Source organism: Muscardinus avellanarius, assembly GCF_963383645.1.
Source record: "Muscardinus avellanarius genome assembly, chromosome: 1".
In the NCBI taxonomy this organism is placed as follows: domain Eukaryota; kingdom Metazoa; phylum Chordata; class Mammalia; order Rodentia; family Gliridae; genus Muscardinus; species Muscardinus avellanarius.
Genome location: NC_137786.1, coordinates 48,496,201 through 48,511,743, shown reverse-complemented (window position 1 = coordinate 48,511,743; position 15,543 = coordinate 48,496,201). Strand labels below are relative to the sequence as shown.

Below are 15,543 nucleotides of genomic sequence, written 5' to 3'. Positions count from 1 at the left end.
TAGCACCCTATGAGGGCATATTTTTATTTACACTCTTGATAACTACTTAATTATGATAACTTTGAAAGAGTTTGTATGAAGGCAGCTACAAAAAAAGACTTTTACTAGAGTGGTTAAGGTGACATGTAGATCTTTATTCCACTGTGTAAAAATTGGTCCTGTGCTTGTGCTTTGGTTTCCCCTACCCTGGATGACCTCGAAGGACCCTCTGCATGATTTTTCTTATTCTTTGAAATATTGAGGTCTTGATTGACCAGTGTGTCAAGTATTGATAAATATCCAGATACTAAAAGTGTTTCTTCCTGGTGAAAGTAGAAACACAAACAACAAGTAGATCCTTTAATCCTTGCAGATTGAAAATGACAATCTAGCTGACAAACAGAGGAGTGGATGAGATGACCTTGAATCTAGTGCCAGCCCCATGATGAGGTCTTAGTCATGATCCTAACACTAGACATAGCAAGCAGGAGAATAAATTCCCTAGTGGTGCAGTTAGAAGGGCTGAAAATGAGTCACTGTGTAGGTAATTGGTTCCTTTCCATTTTCCACTTAACCATCAGCCACTTTGCAGAGAAATTAAACTTTGGTCTGCTTAATACAATCTTTTTATTTTCTTATTTTAAATTCTACAAGTCTTTTTTTTTTTTTTTTTTTTTTTGATGGTACTGGGGATGGAACCCAAAGGGCCTCTACCTCTGGGCTACACTGCCAGACCTATTTTATATTTTATTTGGAGACAGGGTCTCTTAAGCCAGCTGAGGCTGGCTTCGAACCTGCACGATCCTCCTGTCTCAGCCTCCCAAGCAGAGGGATTACAAGCGTGCGCCACCACGCCTGGCTAAATTCTACAAGTCTTAACGGTGAAAGAGACTTGTGAGATCTACCTGTTAACCTTCTTCATTATAGAGATAATGCAAGTAGGAGCAGGAAAGTGAAAGTGACCCAGGACAACACAATTCTGTGTTAACTTTTGTCAAGGCTTTTAGCTTATGGAGAATATGAACTCATTGCTACATATAGGACCTGAATTATAGAAAATAGTGACATCATCACTTTTGAATGACATGTTTAATTTGGTTTGTCTTTGTTGTCTTTCATCCTTCATGCTTCCCTGTATCAGATAAAAATTTCATGTGGGAAATAAATCATTAGAAGGTTTTGATTTTGTTTTGCACCTTTTGGCTGCAGACAACCTCAATTCAGGTTTCATGTTTATACCGAGGGGGGTGTATTCGCCTTTGCTTTAGATTGGAGGACAGATGTCCTCCAATGTCAAATAGACAGATGTCTATCTTATCTCAGGCTCTTCTAGAAACAATGATATTTTTTCATATGAGTATTTGTGTGCAAATACTTCATTATATACATAGATATCAAAACATACTACTGAAAATATAGCTGGCCATATACATAAGCCTTTTGTGTTTTAATGGATGAGAGAGGGCATTATGGTATTCCTGGTCTGGAGAAAAGCTCAATGTGCATTCAACACACAGGACAGAACATTTGGGAAGCATCCTAGGAAACATGGTACAGTACATCTGGATGCTGAGCAGTGAGGACTCGCATTGGTTGCCAGTGATCAAAGAGGTGTGTTGCAGGGGCTACAGGAGGCTGGGTAGGATGAAACACCCTGTGCATTTGGCTTTAGTGCATGTCTGTAGGGGTGGGAATTTAGTAGATGTTTAGGAAGTATGAACCCAACTAAACAGAGCATCTGATTGCAGGGCCAGAAGCAGGTGTGAGATATGTGGATTGAGCCACCTCGTAGTCTGCCTTGAATGCCAGTGTAAGCCATTTGCCAAAATACTGCAAATACTGATGAACTCTTGCCTTGGATTATAACAAAAATATTATGAAGAAGATACAACAACCAAGTGACTTTAGGAGGATGAATCTGGCGTCGGCGTGCCGCTTGGGTCACACTGAAGGGAAGTGCTGAAAGTTTTTAGAGAATTAGGTACAAACATGATAAGGGCCTGGAATAGGTTGGGAATGAAAAGAAAGGAAGAATGGGTAGGAGAAAGATTGCATGTGGAAGGGGGACAGGACATGGAATCTGTAGCCGGAGGACAGTATGAAATTCTAAACCCAAATAATGAAAAGATAATGGTTAGAGTATCAGGAAGAGAAGCCACGTTTTGGGCAGGGGAGGATGAACAGAATCGCAGTTAAATTCTTAGTCATGAAATTGAAGTGATGCTACGTATCTAAGTGGCAGTGCTCTACAGGCCTTTAGTTGTGGAGCCTGGATTTCTGGAGAAGAGGCGGGATTTGATTGGGGTGTTGTTTGCAGAGTTGATAGTTGAGACATTCAATACGTTTTAGCTTTTTTTTTCTTACTCTGAGTTTCAGGGAAAGACAATTCTATGAATTATTAGAACTGGCACTTGATTAAAGCCATTGGTGTGTTTTCTTAGTACCCCAGATAGATAGAAGGTCATGCATTTTAGTTCACTTGCTTCCCTAGCTATGAAAAGAGAGCAATAACTCAAGCTATAATTGCTCCTGTTCGGCTATTGGTCAGTATTTGTAAGGTTTGTATTGTTTATATGTAAATGGTTAAGAATCTTAATGATTTCATTAAAACTTGCATAGCACAGTCTCTGAGCTGTATTTTGTTTTCATATACTGGATCCAGAGTTGAATTGATTTTAAGGGGTTTATGAAGAGTCTCTAGCTCTTGACTCGGTGCATGAATCTATAGTCACGCAAAGTGGAATGGCCTTGTACAACATGGGAAGAAGTCAGGACAGACAAACTCTTCTTTATGAAGTGTTATGGTTCTCTACTTCTGGGAGTCTTTGTATATATCAGCACAGTGGATTTTGTGAAAAGTATCCTGGTGTGTTTGAGATCTTCAAAAGCAGTCTCAGCTGGTATTAATGGTTTTAATAGTTTTCAGATAAACCATTGATATATAAGATATATATATATATAGATATTGATATTGATATATAAGCTATAATATATATATTGGGTAGGTATCACTTTAACAATGTGTGTTAAAGTGTGTGTGTGTGTGTGTGTGTGTGTGCGTGTGTGTGTGTTAAGATTGAATTCAGCGACATTGTCTTTGAGACGACCCAAGCCCTGTTTTCTTTCTTCCTTTCTTTCTTTCTTTCTTTCTTTCTTTCTTTCTTTCTTTCTTTCTTTCTTTCTTTCACTTTGAAACTCACTGAGTTGCTGAGGGCCTTACTGAGTTGCTGAGGCTGGCTTCTAATCTGTAATCCTGTCTCAGACTCCCAAATACTGGAATTATGGCATCTGCCACACCATGCCAGGTTCACTGTAGCAATCTTAATGTAACTTTTAATTCTGTTGGTTTTTCTTGTGACAAATTTCAGTGTTTCTGATCACAATATAAATAACTTACTGAACCCATGTCTTATACACTGTGCTAGATCACATACCTCTGATTTGCTCTACATGAAACAGAGCTTAAATGGTATGCTGTGTGTTATAGTGTTCTAAAGAGGCAAGACTAAGAGTGGAACTTGTGTGAAGCCAACCAGAGTAACCTGTGTTCTATCCCATGGTATATCTCATAATTCTCAGACTCTGCTATTCAGTCACTGTTGCAAATGACACACATACAGAAAAATCCCAATATTTTGCTCCTTTTTAATTGTGTTTATTATTGTTTCAGTTGAGCCTTCATTCCTAAAATGTTTAAACAAGATATAGGACTTTAACAAAAATATTGCCCACTGAGTGCTACATTCTAATTTTGATTATATTTTTTGACCTTCAAGGAGCAGTTGCTTAGATTTTTCACATCCCCAATCTGCTGTGAGGAAGGAATTTATTTATTTATTTATTTATTTATTTATTTATTTATTATGGTACTGGGAATGGAACTCAGGGGCTTTTCTACCTTTGGGCTACACTCCCAGACCTATTTTATCTTTTATTTGAAAATATGGTCTCACTAAGTTGCTGAGGCTGGCTTTTAACCTGCAGTGATCCTCCTTTCTCATCCTCTCATGTACTAGGATTACAAGTGTGCACCAAAATGCCCAGCTGAAGAAGGGGTTTAAAAGTAGATTATCAGCCAGCCTGGTGGCACATGCCTGTAATCCAAGTACTTGGTAGGGGATGGGACACAGGAGGATCACTGGTTCAAAGTCAGTCTCACCAATGTAGCAAGACTCTCAGCAACCTAGTAAGACCCTTTTTCATACAAAAAATGAAAAGGGCTAAGGATATAGCTTGGAAATAGAGTGCTTCTGAGTTTAAACCTTAATAAAACTAAAATTAAAATTGATAAAAATGAAGAATAAATTATTTATTTATGTTCCCTCTCCTGGCTTATTAAAAAACACTTTGGAAGTTTCTGATAGAAGGTTCTATCCTAATCTAATGTGTTTGTAGTATTTGAAAGTGACTGTTCAAAACTCAGTTCTCTGGCACCAGAACTCTGAGAAGAATATGGGCCGAGGGGGTGTAGAGGTTCCCTCAACAATTAAAGACAGAAACTGTCATTTACTTAAATGTTCCTGTACTTGGCCCACACAACTCTTCTTTCCTCTTAGTTATCTTCTTCCAAATCTACACCTCTCCATCTAAGCCAATGACACCAACTTCTCTCCAAAGCAGACATTCATCAAGCCAGAGGTCTAGGAGTCTGTTCTTTTCATTTTTTCACTTCAAATGTCCACTTTACAGAATTTTGTCAGTCCTTCCCTCTGCTTACAAACCATCCTCAGGCTGGGTGTGGTGGCACACTCTTTTTTTTTTCTTTTAACAATTTTTTTATTGAACATAAATAGTATACATTTAAACTATATTTGGTGCCCTCTCCCCCCGCCCCCATTTTCCCTTCCCCCCTCCCACCAATGGTTGTCCAGGTTAACCATGTCTTATTCATAATTTTACACTTATTCAGACGTAGACCCTCATTAATCAAGATCAGCCTTCCTCCTCTCCTATCTTTCCATTCAAACTTTGCTGATATTTCCCCTCCATTATCTGGAGTCCCACTGGTATCCTTTGTGTTTCCTAGTTTGGGCATATTAGAGGAAACATATGTACCTTCTCCTTCTGTGCTTGGCTGATCTCACTTAACATAATGTTCTCCAGGGCTTTCCATCTTCTTGCAAATGATATAATTTTGTTCTTCTTTATGGCTGAATAGAATTCCATTGTGTGTATTTCCCACAGTTTTGCTATCCATTCATCTGTTGATGGTGATCTGGGTTGGTTCCATATTTTGGCTATTACAAATTGTGCTGCTATGAACATAGGTATGCGTATGTTGCTGTATTTCTCTGAATTCAACCCCTTTGAAAAGATACCCAGGAGAGGTAGAGCTGGATCATATGGTGGGCCTATTCCCACCTTTCTTAGGAATCTCCACACAGATCTCCATAGTGGCTGAACTAGTTTGCACTCCCACCAACAGTGTAAGAGAGTTCCTCTTTCCCCACATCCTCGCCAGCATTTGTTGTTATTTGATTTCTTTATGCTTGCCACTCTGACTGGGGTTAGATGGAATCTCAGTGTAGTTTTGATTTGCATCTCCCTGATGGCCAGTGTTGTAGAACATCTATTCATGTATCTATTGGCCCTTTGTATCTCTTCTTTTGTGAAGTGTCTATTTAGTTCATTTGCCCATTTCTTGATTGGGCTGTTTGTTTTGCTAGTGTAGAGTCTTTTGAGCTCTTTGTATATTCTGGATATTAGCCCCCTATCAGAATGGCGGCTGGTAAAGATCTTTTCCTATTCTGTAGGCTTCCTCTTTAGGTTATTGATAGTTTCCTTTGAGGAGAAGAAACTTTTTAGTTTGATGCTATCCCACTTGTTTATTCTTGCTTTAATTTCCTGAGCTTTGGAGGTTTTGTTGAGAAAGTTACTGCCTGTGCCAATATGTTGTAGTGTTGAACCTATGCTCTCCTCTACTAACTTCAGTCTCAGGTCTAATTTCTAAGTCTTTGATCCATCTTGAATTGATTCCTGTGTTTGGTGAGATATAGGGGTTTAGATTCATCTTTTTACAAATGGATAGCCAGTTCTCCCAGCACCACTTGTTGAAAAGGCTGTCTTTTCTCCAGCGTATGTGTTTGGCCCCTTTGTCAAATTTTTGTCAGTCCTTCCCCCGGCTTACAAACCATCCTCAGGCTGGGCGTGGTGGCGCACTCTTTTTTTTTTTTTTTGGTGGTACTGGGGTTCCTGGAAGCCCTTCTTCTTCCTCCGGGCTACACTCCCAGACCTATTTTTTTATATTTTTGAAACAGGGTCTCTTACGCCAGCGCGGCTGGCTTCGAACCTGCGCGATCCTCCTGTCTCCGCCTCCCAAGCGCGGGGATTACAAGCGTGCGCCACCACGCTCGGCTCGGCGTGGCGCACTCTTTTAATCCCCACACTTGGGAGGCAGAGACACGAGGATCACGCTGGTTCGAAGCCAGCCTTGCTGCCTTAAGAGACCCTGTTTCCAAATAAAATATAAAAAATAGGTCTGGGAGTGTAACCCAGTGGTATAAGGGTTCCATCCCCAGTACCACCAAAAAAAAAAAAAAAAAAAAAATCATACCCTATCACTCCCTCCCTAGAACCTTCCAGTGGTTTCTTCACACCTCCTACAAGGCTGATGAGGTCCCACACCATCTTGCCTTCAGCTGTCTCTGAGTGCATTCTCTGTACCTGTCTTTCCAATGCTGACTGTGTTCTTTCAGCCCTTGCTGAGAGTGCTCTGCCCCAAACCTTCCTTTCTCTTTACATTTTTAAACTGATGCATAAGAACACAAAAATTGAATATAATAATGTGTAACACTTCAATACATACATACATTATGTAATGTATAAATCGACTTAAGCATATCCATCTCCTTAGTCATCTGCATTTTTTTCCACAATGAAACCATTCAGCATCCTTTCTTTTAACTTTTTGAATTGTACAGTCATCTACAGCACCCTCTTGTGCAGTAGCACACCAGAGCTTCTAACTCCTTTCTAACTCTTGTTTAGTACCCACTGTCCAGCTTTTCCCCATCCCTCTCTCCACCCTTCTCTCTACTTTCCCCAGCCCCTGTAACCCATTCCACTCTCAATGTCTTTGAGATCAACTCAACATCAATTTCCCATATGAAGGAGTGAGCAATGTGGTACTTATCTTTCTGCTCCTGGCTTATTTTACCTCTCACTCCCTAATTCCATATCTGCCATTGTAAATGTCAGGATTTCATTCTTTTTGTGGTGACTGGTATTTCATGATGTATATGTTGCATGTTTTCTTTATCCATTCATCAGTGGATGGACACATCGTTTGTTTCCGTGTCTAGACAGTTGTGACTAGTGCTGCGACAATTGGCTCTTGCTAGTTATTTATTGCCCAGCCTTCTCCGTGCTGCTTCTCCAGAACACCTAATTTTATATACCCATATCACAGTATCATGCAGCCCCTAGTTTTCATTTGGAATATTTTTCATTAATTTTTTTTCTTCTTCCTCTGCTCCAGAAGTTCAAAGTATACACTAGTAGGGTACATATACCTAGTTAGCTACTATATCCCCCAATCTGACATTTAGTAGTTGTATATTAATATTGTTTACTGAGTAAATGAATACCCATTCTGAAAAACTTTACTGTATGAGATAAATAGATACATAGATTCATAAATAGATTGAACCTAAGGGCATTCTACCTGTGACTATCCCCCAGCCCTTTTTATTTTTTACTTTGAAACAAGGTCCTGCTAAATTGCTGAAGCTGGTCTTTCTGTCTCAGCCTCCCAGAACTGGGATTACAGACACATCTAGCCTGCTGTATGATGGTTAAAGCACATTATTTTCACAAGAATTTTCTAAGAAAGCCCAGTACTTAGGTTTGTTTTTACCTGTTAATAATGTCAAGAGTTCAGTGGTAAAATAAGTTTGATAAATAAAATTTTAAAAGGTTTATATTACAACTCTTGGCAGAGCCTTGACTATGCTAATGTACACAGTCTCTATAAAGGCTGGCACTGTGTTAAAATTGATTTGACATTGGTAGTCATCTTTGAAAGTATTGGATTGGATTACTATTCTTTTCAACACATTCTGGGAAATACTATCTTAGACTAAAACCCATCTCAGTAAGGTGAAAGGGCCATATACTGACTCTAAGGAGACAAATTTATACTGACTATAAAGAGAAAAGGCTGATAACCAAGGACTAGAAAAATAATAACCTATGAAAAAGTGATAAAAAGAATACACCTGTTGAGGCTATTCAACTATGTGCAAAAAGCTGTGCCCATTTTACTGGATTTTTCTATCTCTTACAGCTGGCATAGTATTTTGGGCCTACAACACAATACATTTGTTGTCTTCTCAGTGATGGATGAACAAATAGTGGTGGCCCAGGATCATCATTTCCATGTTGACTTTTGTATCTTGCAACTTTAGGGAACTCATTTATTAGTTCTCACAGTTTTTGGTAGATTCTAGGATCTTTTATATTTAAGATCGTGTCATCATCAAACAGGGATAATTTGACCTCCCCCATTCAAAACTGGATGTCCTTTATTTCCTTTTCTTACCTAGTTGCTCTGGCTAGGACTTCCAGTATTATGTTGAATAAAAGTAGTGGAAGTGTGCATCCTTGTACTGTTTCAGATCTTAGAAAGCTTTCAACTTTTTCCCATTTAGTATGATGTTATCTGTGGGTTGATCATATATGGTCTTTATTATTTTGAAGTGTGTTCCTTCTAAACCTAATTTGTTGAGAATTTTTACTATGAGGAGATGTTGAGTTTTATCAATTTTGTTCACATGTTGAGATGATCATATTTTTTTATTCATTCTGTTGATGTGACGTATCTCTCATGTTTATTTGATTTGTTTATTTTGAACCATCCTGGCCTCCCTATGATAAGTTCCATTTGTTCATGGTAAGAAAAAACTTTTTTGTTGTTATTCTGGGGATTGAAGTAGAGGACATTCTACCTCTGACCTACACCCAGCCCTTTTTAAAAATTTTTATATTGAAATAGTCTCACTAAGTTGTTGAGGCTGGCAGGGAACCTGTGATCTTTCTGTGTCAGCCTCCCAAGTACTGGTATTAATCATGCATCAACCATGTCTGGCTGTGTATAGTCCTTTTTACTGTGTGATTGAAATTGGTTTGTTAGTTTTGGGTGAGAATTTTTGCATCTAGATTCAACAGAAATATGGGCCCATAGATTTTTTTCCAGTTTCATTATCAGGGTTTTGCTGGCCTTTTTAAATGAATTTGAAAGAATTTACTCCTCTTTAGCTTTTTGGAGTAGTTTGCAAAGTATCTAGAAGATATTAGCATGGTTCAAATTAAAGGTTGGAGTCCATTGCTTTGTGAATGGGTATCCACTTATTCAAACATCATTTGTTAGGTGAAATTTTCTTTCTTTTTAAATTATAACTTATTTTTATGACTTAAAATTATTTTGAGATCTATATATCAAAGTGGTACATGTAAAAATTATGCATTCATAATTTTGCATTTGTTGTTATTGTTTTAGAAAACAGATATTCTCTCTGTTTAGATTATTTTTTTTACAAAGCTTACCACAAAGTACAGAGGGAACATTTTGTACTTACTGTGATGGCCCATCTTGTGCATAGAATGTTAGTGGTAATACTGACCAGTTTTAGTGAATTGAGGAATCATAATTTTCTCTGTAAGTAGAAAGTAACTTTTCATATAAGATTTTTTTGAGGATTCATTTCTGTGAATTTTGTGTACCCAATTGTTGTCTTGATTATTCTTCAGTGAAACAAAAATCCTGGTAGGTACAGGGATGATAGTGATGGTTTCAGATAGTTGACAGAATGGTTATGAGAATACAAAACTCTGTGTCTATATGAATTCAAGCTGTACCAACAATTACAGATGGCTATACTAACATTTAGTAAGAGTTAGCCCACATAAAGAGAAGTATAAACACAGCTATCAGATCAGTCTCATGTTATTTCAGCTTCAAGGAACCACTCAACAAAAATAAAGTTTCTTGTATTAGAATATTTTTCCTCAACACATGTTGCAGGTGTTTCCTATTTTAAATAAAGTGTTTTGGCAAAAAATTTCAGACTAGATTTATTAAAGAATGAATCTTGGCTTTTTTAGATGATTATTCAGTTTTTGAAGTTCCTGAAGTTCCTGTTAATATTTTTCTTTTTTTTTTTTATTAGTGCATTGTAGTCATTCATCTTAATGGGATACAAAATGATAGAGGCATACATGCACACTTCACTATTTCGCCCTTCCCAGATTCCCACCCCACACCCTCTTCCTCCCTCCTTTCAGGTATCCTTAATATTTGGGAGAGAGGCTTTCCTTCTGAATTGACCTTCCAGGAACAGAGCTCCTTTTTAAGTCAAATGTAGGTCTTTTGTCACTAGGGGGCAGAAAACGCAAACAGATGTAATTGATATGCTGAAAGATGTGTGTGTGTGTGTGTGTGTGTGTGTGTGTGTGTGTGTGTAACAGGCTAAAAGTTTTTTTTAGTCAAAATATGGTTTTTATAATGTGAAAATAGATTTAAAATATAATTTGTGCATCATTTCTATATTATCATCTACTTCCAAAAATATTTTACGGCATTTGAAAACAAAGGAGACTGAGTGTTCTTAGAGATACTAGTTTGCTGTAGCTATTATGTATAGTATCTGAAGTTTAACTTTGCCTCACAGTTCTTCCAGGTGCATTTAGCAATCAGAATTGCATTTATTTAACTGAACAGGACTGGATGAATGACATCCTAATATATATATATATATATTACATATATATGTATATATTATATATATGTATATATTATATATAATGCATATATACACATACACACATGCATACACACACCTTTTGTGTAACATCTAGGCTAATATAAAACTCTGAAATACTGTTTCTTATTAATACATATTAATTGTACCCATGAACAGGGTTCAGTGTGATATTTCCACACTTGCATAAGCGTGAATCAGTGACATCAGCATTTCCCCACCCCCTTTCTCCTTTTCCCAATCCCTATCATCACTCTTCTGCTTTCCAGTCCATGTTTTTTACTTTTCACATGAGAGAGCCCATGCAGTGCTTGTCTTTCTGTGTCTGGCCTTCTGTTTTGGGCACTTGAGAGTAGAGAGAGCCTGAGTTCAAACCCCAGCCCTGCCACTTCCTGTCTTTCTGACCTTGAACAAGATACTTGACCTCTCTGAACCCCAGTTTCCTTGTATTTTGATTTTTCTTTTTCCCTATTAAAAGCTGTGGCTTTTCTGTCTTGACCAGTATTACATGAAGTCAGTGATACCAGCATGTGTTAATGCATCAAAATTAACTCCTTCTGCAGAATTCAGAGTATCCTGAACTGTCATAAAATAGTCTAGACAGATTGTTCATTGCTTGGGGTCTCTATTAAGGACTGAGAAATAGAAGCAAACTGGCATGTAGAGAATTTGAGGAGGGTTATCAGAAAAGCAGAAACACCTACTGAGGGAAGGTACATTTTTTTAATTGCAGTAGACACACAATGTGCATATAATCCCGTTCTTTTTTTTTTTTTTTTTTTTTTTGGTGGTACTGGGGTTCCTGGAAGCCCTTCTACCTCCGGGCTACACTCCCAGACCTATTTTTACATTTTTATTTGGAAACAGGTCTCCTAAGCCAGTGCGCGCGGCTGGCTTCGAACCTGCGCGATCCTCCTGTCTCTGCCTCCCAAGCGCGGGGATTACAAGCGTGCGCCACCACGCCCGGCTACAATCCCATTCTTATATAGCTACACCAAATATTTTTATATGGTGGATCAATACCGACTCCTTTGGTATTGCAGCAATAGTGTATACTGACCGAAGTTTGTGCTTTGTTATATTTGAAGCTTTTCTAGGAGACGTTCTCATTTTTTCAGAAAAAAAAATCCTTCTACTATAACGCTCCTGCATTCATTTTCATTTTGCTGTGGTTTTCACAGCAATCTCCCATATCAGAGAAGTGGCAGCGGCACACTGACTTACATAGCACTTACTGTTCTAAGGGCTTCATGAATCTGCTCTAATTTAATTCTTACAATAACCCTATAAAATGGACATTACCTTTTTTCCAAGGAGTCAACCGACATGGACAGTTTAAATAACCCACTCAAGGTCACACAGCTGGTCAGCAATAGTAAAATCTAAAGTTTTGACTGTTATTTGAAATTATGATGTACGCGTATTTACATTTCGTGTTATTTAATATAAATTATTTTAATTTTTGTTACTAATAAACCGTTATCTTTATTTTTAAATTATGTGGAGAGTAGGTTGTATGTGTATATTTAGTAAAGTATATTTATAGGAATTATTTAGGAATCACATTTCAGGCTATAAAGCATTGTTTATAAAAATAAAAAGGTAACAAGCAGTACTTGGGACACTGAGACAGGAGGATCGCAGGCTCTAGGCCAATCTCAGCAATTTAGCAAGGCCCTCAGCAACTTAGTGAGACATTGCTTCAAAAATGAAACAGGTCCGAACGTGGTGGTGCACCCTTGTAATCTCCACGCTTGGGAGGTGGATACAGGAGGATCACACTGGTTTGAAGCCAGCCGCGCTGGCTTAAGAGACCCTGTTTCCAAATAAAAATATAGAAAAAAAAATGTATCTGGGAGTGTAGCCTGGAGGTAGAAGGGTTTCCAGGAACCCTAGTATCACCAATAAATAAATAAATAAATAAATAAATAAATAAATAAATAAATAAATAAATAAATAAAATAATAAAAATATAAACAGGGCTAAGGATGTAGCTCAGAGGTAGGACATCCCTGAGTTCAATCCCCAGTACCCCCTCACCACCACACACACACACACACACAGGATAACCTAGGCTGAAGCTTGTCAATGGGTAGAATGGATGATGGAGGGTAACAGCAGGAGGGGGCGGTGAGCCTGGGTGGCTGAGAAGCACCATGGCGCGTGATTTGGACCTAGTCACAGATTATGACAGCCCCTGGTCTCGGGGAGCTCACTAGCTCGCACCCTTCTGCCTGAGGCGTTTGCTCTGGGGAGCCCACACCTGCCCCTGCCGAGCTGTGTTACATATTTGTTAACTTAGTTGCGGAATGTGAGCTTCAGGTGAAAACCTTGGTTCTGTTTCTGTTCTGTCCCCAGTACTCAGTATAGTGTTGATCATATAGTAAGAGCCTAACAAATATTTACTGAATAAAGAGATGAATGTAGAATAGTTAGAATTTGGAGAAGACTGGAGTAGTTGGTCTTTAGGTATTTAAATGACTTAAGTCTGACTTTGAAAGACCAGATTGAGGCAGGCAGAGAAGGGGAAGGAGTGTGTACCAAGAAGGAAAGTAGGATTCACTGCTGTGCTGTAGAGAAAGGGGAATACTAGTCTGCCAAGAACAGAGTAGAGGCATAGAGAGTGGCCCAAACAGCGTTGCCGTGGGGGACTAGGGCCGGCAATTTGGAGCCCACCGAGGAATGTGGATGTGAGGAAGCAGGCCGTGCCCCGTTGTCGGTTTCTAGCTTTGAAGTCACAGGCCCAGTTGCATTTGAGGACAATTGATCTGGCAGTCCAGATCAGGGTAGGGCCGACCGGGGAAAGCCAGAGGCAAGAACCTGAGCAGAGATGCAATTATTGGGCCTGAGGGAAGAGTCATGTAATACAGCTGAAAGGAAACATGCGGTATTAAAACAGAAAGCAAAAGCAAAGAGTTGGTGTAATCATCCTCACCTGTTATCCATTTATCATTCATGACGTATCCTCGTTTTAATTGCTTTGCCTGCATCATCTCGTTTAACCCTTATAATAGCTATTGTGGCTATTAATTGCATGATAACAAATACCTTCCAACTTGGAGCCTTAACGTGCAACTTATTTTCCCTAGTTTCCGTAGTTGTGTGTGTAACCTAGGCTGGGCGAGGCATCCTCACTTGGGGTCCCTCATGTGGCTACAGTCAGATGGTGGCTGGGCCTAGAGTCACCCAACAGCTCACCTGGGCTGGATGACCAGCATGGAGGCCGCTTCTCAGGTCTGGCCAGAAACCAGACAGGTGTGTGCACTTGTGCTTATGTGGTCTGTCTGTCTATTTATCTGTCTGTCTGTTTCTCTCTCTCTCTCTCCACATTCCGTGAAGTTTGTGTAGACTTCCTCATAGCATGGTAGTGTCAGAGTGGGCAGATTTTCTTACACATTGCCACAGGGATCCTAATAGCACATTCAAAGTAAACAAGGAAAAGCCAGGCACAGTGGCACATGCCTATAATCTCAGTTCTTGGCAAACTAAGGCAAGATTGGAAACTCAAAACCAGCCTCCACAACTTACAGAAAGTCTTCTCCAAAAAATAAAATAGAAAGGGGACCCCTGGATTTGATCCCAGTATCACACATAAGGAAGGAAGAAAGGGAAGAAGGCAGGTGGATGAGCTGCCCTGCTTCAAGGCTTCTTATGATTTGAGCTGGGCAGTCACAGCCTTGCTTGCTGGTTGCATAGTGCAACTCAGATTCAACATGGTAGGGTGCTGTGGCTCGTGCGTGAAGGCTGACTGCCATGGTAACCAGTCTCCAAGTTAGGACTGAAGTCTTGTGTTCTTATTTACTACTGGGGTGAATTTAGGAAAATCTTTTTTTTTCTCTCTCTCCAAGTGTCATTATGGTAGAATCAGAGAAGGAAGGGTACTTCCTGTTTCTCTCGCCCTGGCTCTGAGTATTTGGATTGAGAAGATGGATGTGGGAATGAAAAAGGAACAGTAGAAAGGCAGTATAAAATGTACAAAGTACTCAAGCATGGTGGGGCATGCCTGTAATTCCAGTACTTGGGAGGCTGAGACAGGAGTATCACAGGTTTGAGTCCAGTCTCAGCAGTTTAGGGATACCCTCAGCAACCTAGTGAGACCCTCTTTCAAAAAAAGAAAGCTGAAGGAGTACCTCTGGGGTAGAATGCAAAGTAATACTTTCCCAAACTATACAGAAAGATTATTTTCTCAAAGAATTTACCTTTCTTGCCAGGCGTGGTTTCACACGCTTGTAATCCCAGCATTTGGGAGGCTGAGACAAGAGGATGGTGGTTCCTGGACAACTTCAGCAACTACTTAGGCCCTTTACAACTCAGTGATGCCCTGTTTCAAAATAAAGACTAAAAAATAAGACTGGAGGTGTAGCTCGGAGGTATAATGCCCCTGGGTTCCACCCCCACTACCATAAAAAAAAAAAGAATTTAGCTTTCTTATTTAACCCTCATAAAAGGTGTATACTCTGGAGTATAATTCTGTATTCTTAAAAGCCACTTAACTGTCTTAACTTTGTGTATAGCCATAAAAATGTGCTCTTCTGACCAAAATATAGATCCTGAAATTTATACACAATACTGCATTCTTTATCCTCACACAGCTGATTATCTCCCGATTCCTTTTCTCCCTAATCAGATTTATAATAAACCATCTAGACCTTTAGATCGCGGAACTCGTAGACTGCCCTGCAGAACACTAGACACAAAAGGCACCCGGAGCAACCCTGCTGCGCAGGCCAGGGAGAGCATCATTTCCAGTCCTGAACTGTGGGCATGGGTCAGATCTTAAGATCTCTATGCTTTCATGTTGGCTAGG

At 39.3% G+C, this 15,543-nt stretch overlaps 1 protein-coding gene across 7 annotated transcripts in view; it reads left to right on the top strand.

Moving 5' to 3' along the window:
* PDE4D (phosphodiesterase 4D) overlaps positions 1–15,543 on the top strand; it is a gene marked incomplete at both ends in the record, with an annotated part of 1,145,009 nt that overhangs the window by 1,105,128 nt on the left and 24,338 nt on the right. The gene's annotated exons all lie outside the window — the stretch shown is intronic.